The sequence below is a fragment of the Saccopteryx bilineata genome, chromosome 4, assembly GCF_036850765.1.
Source record: "Saccopteryx bilineata isolate mSacBil1 chromosome 4, mSacBil1_pri_phased_curated, whole genome shotgun sequence".
NCBI classification, from domain to species: Eukaryota; Metazoa; Chordata; class Mammalia; order Chiroptera; family Emballonuridae; genus Saccopteryx; species Saccopteryx bilineata.
In genome coordinates, this window is record NC_089493.1 from 259,862,377 (window position 1) to 259,875,650 (window position 13,274).

General features: G+C 39.2%; 1 protein-coding gene across 1 annotated transcript in view; it reads left to right on the forward strand.

Annotated features, from left to right (window-relative positions):
• The window catches only part of CCDC192 (coiled-coil domain containing 192), a 217,831-nt gene that overhangs the window by 62,973 nt on the left and 141,584 nt on the right, over positions 1-13,274 (forward strand).

The window sequence follows — 13,274 nt, forward strand, 5'->3', positions numbered from 1 at the left end:
TGTTGGTGAGAAAATTATAAAATTCAGCTTATATATATACTGATCACAAAAATTAGGAGATATTTGAAAGTGAATATGAAACTATAAAATATCCCCTAATTTTTGTGAGTAGTATATAACCAGGTGGTCTAATCACCAGGTAGCACCAGGATAAAAGAACCAGAAACACAATAGAAAGACTGGAAGCTAGGCTAGTTCCGTGAGTTCATGAAAGTGGAAATTATAGATTACATTGAGTATAGGCCTGCAGCAGTTCTTAAAGTTCAGTTTAGCAAGAATTTTCTGGAAAACATTAATTATTTTTAATCTGGAAAACTTTTAGAAATATGTTGCCTAGAGGTTTTTGTTTCCTATATGCTCAGAGTTGAACCTGAGAATTTGCACTTCTAGGTAATTCTAGATTCAGGTGATGGTGATCATTGTCAGTCTTTGGACAATATTTCAAGAAGCACTGTTTATTGCTTTATATATATTCATTCTCCTCCAGTCTTGTGATTGTTGGGCAAGTGACCATATACACAAATCAGATACAGAATTGTCCATTTTCAACAGCAGGTACTTCCCTGAGAGAAACCCTATGAATTTCTAGGATAAATTTCATTTATATTTGCTCAGAGAACAACTAATGAGCATCTCCTGCCACAACCCCCTTGTGCAGTCACCCACATAAATCAGTCGTCACCCGGACACTGCCCCTTCCGAATGCTCTGAACAACCCGATGCCCTAAGCATTGCCTCCAAGGCTTGTGCACCGTCCTCAGTGACCTCCTCCATCAACATCTTGGGTACTATGGGATGATTTCTTGATTCAGAACACCGGCCAGTCATATTAATGGCCGATCTGAACAACAACACACTCCTTAAACTGATCTGAGGCCTGAGAAGCTGCACTCTAGAAGTCCCGCAGAAAAATACCCTGCAAAAATAATAAATTCTAGTCACCATCCCTTAGGAGTTTGAAATGAGCTGATCCAGATAAAATCACAGTAATTGTCCCAATTTTGTAATGAGATAGAGAAAAGCTAATTGACTGTGGCAGTTAGCAGAGCTTTTAACTCTAAATTCAAAATCTTTTTTGACCTTGTATGCTCAATTGACCCATACTGAAAATGACTGAGGCCTGCGTTTGTGACACTGTGACATCATCGGACAGAAGTATATCTCATTAGCTCAGTCTTCTGTCTCAGATGCCTCTCCCCTGGCCTGCCCCTGAGGATGCCAGCTAATGACTATTGTCAAAGGATGTCTCCTCACGCCAGATTGATACCTACAGCCATATGCCCAGGGCAGAATCAGCTCAGAGGTTTTTAGAGAGAGCAAGTAATTCACTAAGATTCTGATATTAGCTTCCAGCAGCTCTTCATGGAAAACTGATAAAAGAAAACATAGTCATGGGTGCCTTAGGGAAATTCCTGTGGTGTCTTCTTCCCTCGCCTGGCTTCTGTGGATTCTATTCCTGTACCACACTGTTCCTGTCCCGGGCTCTGTCGGAACTGGGATTGCTTCCCTGTACCAGGGACTGAGATTTCTCCTACATAATTGTTCTAACATTCAGGCTTAATACAGCCATGAAATCATCAAAGTTGTGCTTCAATTCATTAAAATACTTAAATAAAAATATATTAAAAATATTTATTATTGAGAGTGAGTTCTATGTATACTAAGGGGATGTGCTTTGTATATCTATTTTTAATCTCAGTACAACCCAACAAGATGGGCATCATTTTTCAGATAAGAGAAGTGAGGGTTAGAGATTAGGTCACTTGTCACACATGTCAATTCTGAAACCCATACTTTTCCTCTTACAATTTGCTGCCTCTCCAAGTGATATTCTCTACATGCCACTTGAGGTATCAGACAGTGTTTGTAAAGATTCTATCTCCAATCTCCTTTTTCTCTCTGGTCACTCTGGGTGATTTATCAGTTCATAATGCTTCAACTCTCACTTCGGTGCGAATAACCCCCTCACCCCGCCGAGTTCTTCCTATCCTAATCATCCCCCGGTTACAGCTCCTTAGTGCTATAATGAGCATTTCTTAAAACATTGCCCCTGGAAAAAACATTCCAAAAGATGTTACTAGACTTTTTTGGGGGGAAAAATGGAAAAGGCATTGGAAATTAAGTTAAATGGGTGTTTGCCTACAGGACTTAGTGCAGTCAGTCCCCAAGAACGAACCAGAGTATGTCATTTTTCTATGATGTTTAACCATGAATGGCACTGTAAGCACACAGTTTTGGAGACCACCAGTATATTAAATTGAATTAAAGCACTATGCTTGCTAAATATGACCTGACTATACTCCTGGCTTCTTGTCCTAGAATATATCTGTTCCCACCCTCATGTTTGCCAGGTTTCTCTCATTCTTCACCAACATTGTTCCTTCCAGGAACTTTTCCCTGACCTCCAAACTGGAAGTAATCTCTCCTTCTTTGGTACTTATATAGATCTTCTTCACACCTCTCTTCTGTCAGTTGTCACATTATGACCCCCTGTAGATTATTCAATGTGTCCTAGCTCCTTCCTGGACCGTGAACTCCCGGAGCATAAGAGCGAGTCTGAGCATCTTGACGCTCTCGCAGCGTCTGGCTCAAGGCCTTGCACAGAGTTCACTGAAATGAACTGTTAAAATGGCCAAATTAAAAATAAAGTTATTATGATATTTAAATCTCTGGGAAAATTACTTTATAATATTTTAGTCCTTAGAAATGCCAGTTACATAACGCATTGCTCTAATTTGAAATCAATACTTCCAAGGTATAACAGGAAAGGGAAAAATAGTAATGATCTCTTAAATGGAAATAGAAGAATAACACAAAGAAAATACAGTTGTGGGAACCCCTTATTTCAGAAAAAGTAAAACATCTAAAGGAGAGTATGATTTTAACATGAATATTTACAACATAGGGGTCTTGGCTGCCTTTTATTAAGAGCTCACCTTTCTAGAATCCAATAATTGATTGTATAATTAAGTTGATAGCTATGCAAAGGGGAGGAAATGCAAGCCTAAACATTTAAGGGCAAGTTGTCACTGCAAATATTTGGATGACTAAAATTTCATTCCATTATCTTTACTTTGCCTAATCACTTTGCTTATATTTTTAAAAGATTACAAAGGCTTGTCCCTGCCAAGGCATACACGGGTACTTACTCTGCGCCACCCACAGGGCTAACCTGCCTGGGTGTTTCTATAACTCCCTCCCACATGATTACTTACCTGCTTAGAGACCTACGGGGATTAAACAATATTTGGAGTAAATGTTTATAAAGATCATTGTTTATGTTAGGGTAATTTGAATGAGGACTAAAAATCTTTAAGGGAAAAAAAGTCCTTTTAAAATTAATATCTTCCAAATTGTTGAATCCACTGCTTGCCTATTTTTAGTATTTGGGGGTCTAAATACTCAGCCCTGTCCCTCTGCTCCATCATTGATGATCTGGTTCTCTGCAGTAGCCCAGAAGTCTGCCTTCCACCCTCACCTCCATCCCAATTGCCAGCTACCCCCAAGACCGGACCAGTGCCAGCATTTCTATAATATTTGATGGGATTATTTCAAAAAGAGAAATCTAGGTAACAGGGTGCTAGAAGTTTGAGTGTTATGTTATTCTCTATACCGTTCTGTATGCATGAAATATTTTATAATAAACTAAAAAGTTAAAAATAGCCAGAAGAAGAAACCCTTCCAATGAATTATACAGCATGCTTCAAGCTATAGGCGTGATGAGTATGTCTTTGAAGTGAGCAGCTCCTGACCTACAGTTTCTGAGGATATACTTAGACTTGGAAGCAATGACCTTGAAGCTGAGTGTTGGGGACCGAAATATAAACAGGGTGTTTTTATATCCAGGGGACAGGTGCTGGGCCTAACCACCCATCTCACCTGCCCAGTTAACAAAGAGCTATACCTGATTCTTCTCACTTGTCCCACCCATGTTCTCCGGAAGAGGCTGGAAGCTAGCTTCTTCTTCTTTTTTTTTTTTTTTACAGAGACAGAGAGAGAGTCAGAGAGAGGGATAGATAAGGACAGACAGGAACGGAGAGAGATGAGAAGCATCAATCATTAGTTTTTCATTGCGACACCTTAGTTGTTCATTGATTGCTTTCTCATATGTGCCTTGACCGTGGGGCTACAGCAGACCAAGTAACCCCTTGCTCGAGCCAGCAACCTTGGGTCTAAGCTGGTGAGCCTTGCTCAAACCAGGTGAGCCTGCGCTCAAGCTGGTGACCTCGGGTTCTTGAACCTGGGTCCTCCACATCCCAGTCCGATGCTCTATCCACTGCGCTACCGCCTGGTCAGGCTGGAAGCTAGTTTCTTATTGGTGTAAAGTTAGGTCTAAATGGTATGGTGAGGGTTGTCTTTGAGTTGTCTTGGAAACAATTAAATTGCTAATGGACCATGTTTTTTTTCCCTGAATAAAGACGGATGAGCTTCTGGGGGCCGCCATTGCATCGGCTTAGGAGCAGTAGAGACTGTTTGCCGTGCGGTCCTCCTGAACCCATCTTTATGTATATATCTTTAATTCTCTATCATTTACTTAATTCCATACCTTTTCCTGTTCAAGGACCCCGTAACAGACTTGTCGTGGCTAGATCGCGACGGCTGAGGGTAAAAAATGTAGGGCATGGAGGAAGAACTGTGGGCACTTCTTTTGTTTCTTAAAGAAGCTATCAATTGCCATTTTGCTTTCAAAGTTAAGACGCTATAAGAGATCCCCAATTTAGATCAAGTACAGGCTCCTCTCCCCTAGAATACCCAGCCCTTGGCTGACTGGTTTTTTCCTACTATGACAGAGGACATGCGCTCTTTTGCTGTTGCTGAACTTTTTGGCTACTTAAGTGTCCATTAACCATGCTTGGCATCCTGATATCCTTTCAGTTGCATCTCTCCCATCCTACAGACTTAAAGGACCTATAATTCAGAGTATCTTCTCAGCTACTAGGTGCAGAGTGGGCACATGTCCTAAGCCAGTTGGACTCTGAATATTAATTTAGGTCAGTGGTTCTCAACCTTTCTAATGCCGTGAACCCGCAATACAGTTCTTCATGTTGCTGTGACCCCAAACCAAAAAATAATTTTGGTGGCTACTTCATAACTGTAATTTTGCTACAGTTATGATTTGGAATGTAAATACCTGATATGCATTATGTATTTTCCAATGGCTTTAGGCGACCCCACTGGGGTCGCGACCCACAGGTTGAGAACCGCTGATTTAGGTGAAGCAAGAGAGGAAAACGGTGATATAGCCTATCAGTGATACCCAGGCATCATGACAAAGGAGTTTGTGCTGCTGGGACCAGAACTGCTCTAGTTCCTGTCTATTTCTAAATCAGATTCCTGTCCTGTTTAGGAACCATCCAATAACCCTAGTTAGCTTGAACAAAATTGCCTTTTCTCTTTAAGCCTGCAGAATCAGATTCAGTTGTGTACCACTCAGGGCTATAAGTCTAATACTATCTATTTAAATAGTTCTCTAAGTGTGGCCCCTGACCAGAGGCACCGGAGTCACCTGGAACTTGTTCAAAATGCAAATGTTGAGGCCTCAGCTTATACCTCCTGAATCAGAAACTCTGGAAGGGGGATCCAGCAGTATGTGTTTTGAAAGTCCTCCAGGTTATTCTGATCATGGCTAATGTCTGAGAAGCACTGCACTGTCCCATTTAGTCCCCACCAGTTTCAGCCTAGATCCTTTGTTCACACCAGAATCAATGTCCCTGCCCAGCATCGCTCTGGTGGGGGCCAGCCTTGCTGTGCTCATGCTCCTGGCTGTGGGAAACAGCTCCAGGCCTGACTCTTAATACAGCTAGCTGGGAGCACACAGGGTGGGCTCGTTCAACTAATGAGCCAAACAGGAATGACCTTCCTGCTTCTGCCTCTTTAAATCCTATACTCTGTGTACTCTAGAAGTATCACTTCATTCCTGAAGCTTGTCATGACTAATTCTAAGGTATAGTGACAGTAATTAATAACACCTTAGAGTCATATAACAATTTACAGTTTCCTAAATGATTCCACCCACATTGCATCATTTACTTTTTCACAATCCTGTGAGGCAGGTATCACTCCTGCTCTATCAGATACAGAAAAGTGAGAGTTGAGAGAGACACTAAGAAGTCTGCTCACTGCAAACAACTAGTAGGTAGCAAAGAAAAGACTCGAATGTAGAGAGTCTGACCCTAGAGTGCCTGTTTTATAATCTTGATTTTATTCTTTTTTTTCTTTTTTGTATTTTTCTGAAGTGAGAAGTCAGGAGTCAGAGAGACAGACTCCCACATGCACCTGACCGTATCCACCCAGCAACCCCACCAGGGGGCGATGCTCTGCCCATCTGGGGCATTGTTCTGTTGCAATCAGAGCCATTCTAGCACCTGAGGCGGAGGCCATGAAGCCATCCTCAGTGCCCGGGCCAACTTTGCTCTAGTGGAGCCTTGGCTGCGGGAGAGGAAGAGAGAGATAGAGAGAAGGGTAAGGGGGAAGGGTGGAGAAGCAGATGGGCGCTTCTCCTGTGTGCCCTGGCTGGGAATCGAACCCAGGACTTCCACACGCTGGGCCAATGCTCTACCACTGAGCCAACTGGCCAGGGCCTTGATTTTATTCTTAATTCAGACTTTTTGCTGAATATATATGCCAACACTCATTCTGCTGATGTTCTTCTTCTTCTTCTTCTTCTTTAATTTTTATCTTTTAACTTTATTGTAATCTACAGACCTCATGGCAGAGTTAATAAACTTGGACTTCTCACACCAACATCCTATCAAAAGGACATACAAAGTTTAGTGGCCCAAACATTTCAATACAGATTTTTTATATAATCTCGACCTGCTTGTCTAAGTATCAGGTGGAAATATCAGGAGAGACTTTGGTAGTAGGATCTAATAGCGCCCTACCTGAAGCCAATGAGAATGGGATAATTCCTTTCCAGTGGGCTGTTCTTTCAGAGCCAAACATGTTCATCTAAACGGAAAATTCCTCAATGATTATTTATGAACAGAACCCATTGGTACTGAATGGCAGCTTGTAGAATAAATCTCAGAAATATTTTCATTGCATTAATTGATGATATTTATACTGACCTCCTCTCCGCTTCCCACCCTCTTTGGTTGGATTATCTAAACTGAATGACTATTTGCCTCTTTACTTTAACCCTTTCTGTGCTTAATCCATGGCTTATCTCCCGCAGGCTTGATCTGGGGAGGCTAAAAAGCCTAGAATAGCATCAGGCTTTCAAATCCCATCGGTGAGTGTTGCTGCCAAACTTCTCTGTGAACTTAGAAAGGAAGGGGGTCTGAGCTCTCACGCCACACCCACAGGCTGCTCATAACCAGGGTCAGTGCTCTGAACCGCCAGCCATTAAATGAATCCTGCCTAGAAGGGAGTGGCTAAATAGCTCATTTCTAGTACATTCATAAGGCAATATTAAAAATAGAACTTTGGGTGCAGGGGGGGGGACAGTTTATTGAGTGGGACACTTGAAACCATGTCAACACAATAAATTAAAATTTGAAATAAATAAAGGAATAAATGAAATAAAATGTTGAAGCTTCACCAGGATCTTAGTTGATTTGTTGTTGTTGTTGTGGGGACAATGAAATTTTAGCTGTAGGATCAACTAGTGAAGGCAAATTGAGCAGCAGAAACCCAAGCCATGAGTCTGGTGAGCACAGCACCTAACGCTGGCTTCTGGCTCGTTTTTCCTTCTCTCGCCAGATGTGAGCCTAGTTTCTTCACTTTCTATAGATGATAAATAAGTTTAAGCTGAACAAGTCCCCAAGGAAAATTTCTGCTGCCCCAGCTACTTTAGAACCACTGCCTGTATCTAAAATTAATTATATTAATTTCATAAATAATATCAATTATATTTTTATTTATAATTAATTATAAGTCATATTTTTACTATTTGCTTTCTTAATACATATTAGCTAATTATGCATTTCTTCAAATATATATTTCAGTTTTTTATTTGATAAACTTGGACTTCTTACAGCAACATTCTATCAAAAGGATATATAAAGTTATTGGCCCAAACATTCCAATACAGATTTTTGGTATAATCTCTATCTACTTGTCTAAATATCAGAGGGAAATAATGTAAAATTATTCATAGAATTTTTCTCTTTGATCCTGAGCTACATTGATTTATATAAACTTATAGCCATTAATGCTCATAGAGAACTCACTCTATACCAGGGGTCTCAAACTCAACTCAGCATGTGGGCGCAGAGCAAGATCACAGCCATTAGGCGGGCCACACTAGGTCTACAAAAGGCAACTGTTACGCAACACTTTTCTCACTGCAGTTGAAAACAAAAAAAAAATCAGTACAACAAGCACAATCGTGCATGCAGTTTACTCAGTGTCACAAAACGACCAGAAACTGTAGTTCGCATCACAACTGCTGTTAACTAAGCTAATATCTAGCTAGGATGCTAGAGAAATGAAAAATACAAGTAGGTCCCTAGGCTTACTTAATTTTATCCAAAATATTTTGAACTTCGTGGATTAGTCTGTGGGCCGCACAAAATTGTTCGGCGGGCCGCATGCGGCCCACGGGCCGCGAGTTTGAGACCCCTGCTCTATACTATTACTACAGCATCTATTATAAATCATGTTTTTATTATTTGCTTTCTTAATAAATCAGATCACTTTAAGATGACTGAGGATCATACCTTTCCATTGTGGAGAATAGAAAGATAAATTATTTAAATGAATCAACCATGAGGGGCTTTAAAAAAACAACAACAGTGGTCCTAACACTTAATTCCTGCCAGGGAGGAGAACAGAAATGGAGAGGTAGGCACTGGGCTTCAACCTTCCGACCTTATGATGGTTGCTGACATTCTATTCCTCTTAATTGGTGGAAAGAAGCTAATTAATAACATTACTTAGCCTCCTATGGTGTTTTGGAGGGTACAAAAACTTGTGAAGTGAGGTAAATATAAAATGTAGTTAGAGTGCCTGGCACATCCTAAGGTTCAAAAAATGTATTAACAGCTATTCCAAAATGAACGGGTTTAGTAACTATTTCACAGTTTTGATGGGATTGTGGTTAATAATCTGTTAGCATAAAGGACTTCGTTTCAGCTGCCAGTTTATTTTATAGAGGGTACTAGGAAATTGATCAATCAAAGACTCAAAATTACTTTCTGAGGGGAATCTTGCCATGCCCTGTCAGTACTTTCTCAGCTCTTTTCTTCTCCTTCATGAGGTCTTTCTAAGCCTTTGGTAGGACTCCCCCCTTATAGTCTGCCTGTTTATTTGTCTTTATCCCCCATTATCTAAATTTCTTGAGAGTAGAGCCTGGGTCTAATTCATGGTGTCTTCCATGTCGTAGGTGCTCAATAAGTACTTATTGAATAAATTAACGAATTAGCCAATCAATGAGTCTGTGGGTGAATGAAGATGAGTACCCTCTTAATTCAAGAAGTATCATTTTAGGCCCCACAATTTCTAAAAGAGGATGTCATTTCTGGCCCTCACCGGTTGACCATTTTTCTCAAGAGAGCTTTGTGTTTAACTGCACTGGGGGGCTAATGAGGAGTACTATCTTGGGCTCAATACTTAGCGTTCTAAAGCTTGGATGAGAAAAAAAGCATATCACAGAAAAGTAACTGAAATACAGTCCTTTCTTTTTTTTTTTCAAATAGATACCTCAAAATCATTCCTGAATTAAGTGAGATCAGCAGAAAGCTACATTTCTAGATTCCATCAACTTGACCCAGAATTGCTTTTACTGAATGGGGGAGGTGGTTTGGCATGACGCTAATGACTTAGTTTGGGGAGATTTTATAAGAAACTGTTTGCTGGAGTTTGTTACTGTATTTGCTATTAGATTGCTATTAAGGAAATTTATTATTATATCAGACAGTATGCCTTTCTGTACCAGCAATATTGTTGCTTCCACTGTGCGCTGGGGCTTTTACTCTATGGACTCTCTGTACTCTATGGTTATTTTGACTATATATGTTTAATGACCGGAAAAGCTGGAGTCAAGTTCCCTGGGCCGTACCTCTAACAAGTGATATATAGGATGTCAGGGCATCAGTTATGTGAACCAACCTTCCTACTTGCTCCCCTTAAATCCTCATCACCATATCTTTCAAGTTGTTATGTTAGTGGCTTCTAATTTTATATCTGTACCTTTTTAAGCTACTCTCAATTCTTTCTGAAATATGTCAATACCAAATTAAATCAACACATCATCAGGGAAGTAATCAGACTGACTTTCTCAAGGCCCTGCACAGATCTTCCAGAAATAGTTCCATGGACAACAGATTTAGTTATATAAGGCTCTTAATTAAACCTCTCAGGGGTTGCTCATTGGCTACAAGACAATGAATAACTATCAAGGCAAGTAAGGACTTTGACCAGGTCCCTACTACTTTTCCTTGGACAGCTTCATTTCCTAACCTTCTCTCCAACCCCCTACGGCCAGTGGACACTCACCAGTGATGCTGATTTGAGGATTTGAGATTCACTAGGGATTCCGCCAGGTCCATGCCTCCATCCCTTAGCAAATTGGATTCTTCCCCCTGCTTCAACATCTGCTCACATTTAATACCTAGTGCACTTGTTTCCCAGGTGACAAACCTCTCCCTATTCTTCAGATAGAAACTCTTCTTCCCTCTGGTGCATATTTTACAGATCTCTCTTTTACCCTATTCTACTAAATTAGTTGTTTCCAAGCCCTGGGGTCTGTCTTATTCACACAGAGTTCCTGACACAAAGCAGGTGTCCAATAGATGCCTTGCCGACTGAATGGACAAGTAAATGAGGAAATGTATATATCTATATATGTTAGCACTATTTAATGTTAATATTAATTTTTTTCAAAATAAAATAAAAGCAAATCAAGCATGTTCCTCTAGCTCAGTGATTTTCAACCAGTGTGACACAAGAATTTTTAGAATATGTAATACCTGCCTATTTAGATGGGGTCACTGAACTCTTTTCCCCTAGATTGTCAAATTAAAAAAATAACAACAGGGCCCTGGCCAGTTAGCTCAGTTGGTTGGACTGTTGACTTGAAATGCCAAGATGCCAAGGTGGTGGGTTTGATCTCTGGTGAGGACATATACAGGAATTAACCAGTGAATGCACAACTAAGTGGAACAACAAATGAATACTTCTCTCTCTTTCTCCTTTTCTTTCTCTGTCTCTATAAAAATCAATCAATAAAAAAAAAGTGACAACAGCCAACAACAGTAGCTGTCTGATATGAAATGTCCTGTCTTGAAGCATAAATACGTGGGTCATATAACAGAGATGTATCTTACTGGTCATGTCGCATGATAAGGTTGCTTCTGATTTGTAAATTCTTGGTACCAAAAATTCTTATATACAAATATAGTCACCGGAGTTGTTAAAATGTCACTTTGGAGCAAAAAAGGGTGGGCAATTTCTATTATGTTTTTGTAAATCAATCAAAATTATACCTACTTTTTTGACAGATTGGCAAAAAATATATTTTTTGGTGTGCCACAGAATTTTAGTAATTTGTGTACCATAAGAAGAAAAAGGTTGAAAATTGCTGCTCTGGTTTGTAGTAAATCATTCAGAAAAGGTACTAAGAAATTTATTTATAATTTTATCGTACTTTTGAAAGGGAAGAAACAAAATCAAATAAAAATTTGTATCTTAACTGGATATAGCCTGTTAATTTATGAATATTAAGCTTTGTTTTCTTGCTATAATTTTTTATTGTCATTAAACATTAACTATAATATTTAATTTAACCCTACTTATTTATTTATACTCTAATTTCACAAAGAATTTGAGGCAGCCTATAAGAAATGCAAGTGTGAAATAAATAAATAAATAAATAAATAAAAGAAATGCAAGTGTGAAAGAGTTGAGTTGAATTCTTGAAAGTATATAATCATAATTGAGAGCACACATGTTGAAATGAAATAGCAATAAAAAAAGAAAAATATATATACATGTTTAAGTCATAACTTCCTATACAGCATAGTTGAAACAGAAATACAGAGTTGGTCATCCTAATAGCCAAAGGCAAAATGGGGAAAATAATCAGATAAATATTTTTATCATATTAGTGGGAGGAGAGATTACAAATTATTTTCTAATGAGTTCATTTTGAAATGAGATCTTATGTTGGATTTTTTAATAAGAAATATTAAAAGATATAGTGAAGGGGGGCCCATCAAAAATATCAGATCAACAAATGCAGTAGTGGGTTTTATATGCTATTTCTGTAATTTCCATCAAAAGCAGCCAAGGGCATAACTTGTAAATAGTTAAAATAATCTTTCCTTATTATAATTAGAGTCTAGTTGATATTGCACATTTTTTTAATCCCCAGCTATTTATGGTAATCTAGCTGGCAAAGTCCACTGTGCTCAAAGGCTGTGTAAGGAATGTGGGAGAGGGAAGATGGTCAGACAAGTCATATGAGACTGCAGAGTGCTGACTTACACAAAACAGAGAATAAAGCCCAAATTGGCCAGATTATACAACTTTTCAGACGATGAAAAGCCAAATTTTTTGTGTAAAACTTCTCATTTATAAATGTTGGCAGCTAATTAAAATAAAATAGAATGCTCTGTGTGGCAAACAAAACACATTTATAGCTATGAACCTTATATGTACTGGATTTTAGGCTTAAACCGCTATTTTCTTACATCAGTTTTACAATTTGAAAGATGTTCTTTACAAAAGACACAAATATGTGTCAATTACAGATGAGAGGTGTTAGTTTGTTTTTGTGGTTGTTTTATCAGCCACTCTGATTTTATTAGTTAAGGTAATGCTAACAGTTATAACAAATAGAGCCTAGAATTTCAGTGGCTTAACACAATAGAAATTTATTTCTTGCTCATTCAAATAACAGTTTATTGTGAATATTCTTGGTGGTGGGCAAGCTCTGCTCATTCATGCTATTCAGAGTCATTCAGTGATAAAGACTGAAGGAGGCTCTGCCATCTTTGACATACAGATTCAGCTGGGCAGAGAAGAGATCATGGAGGCATGTGCCTGGGAAGTTTACAATGGGTTCAGGGGTCTCAAACTCGCGGCCCGCGGGCTGCATGCAGCCCGCCGAACAATTTTGTGTGACCCGCAGACTAATCCACGAAGTTCAAAATATTTTGGATAAAATTAAGTAAGCCTAGGGGCCTACTTGTATTTTTCATTTCTCTAGCATCCTAGCTAGATATTAGCTTAGTTAACAGCAGTTGTGATGAGAACTACAGTTTCTGGTCATTTTGTGACACTGAGTAAACTGCATGTACGATTGTGCTTGTTGTACTGATTTTTTTTTT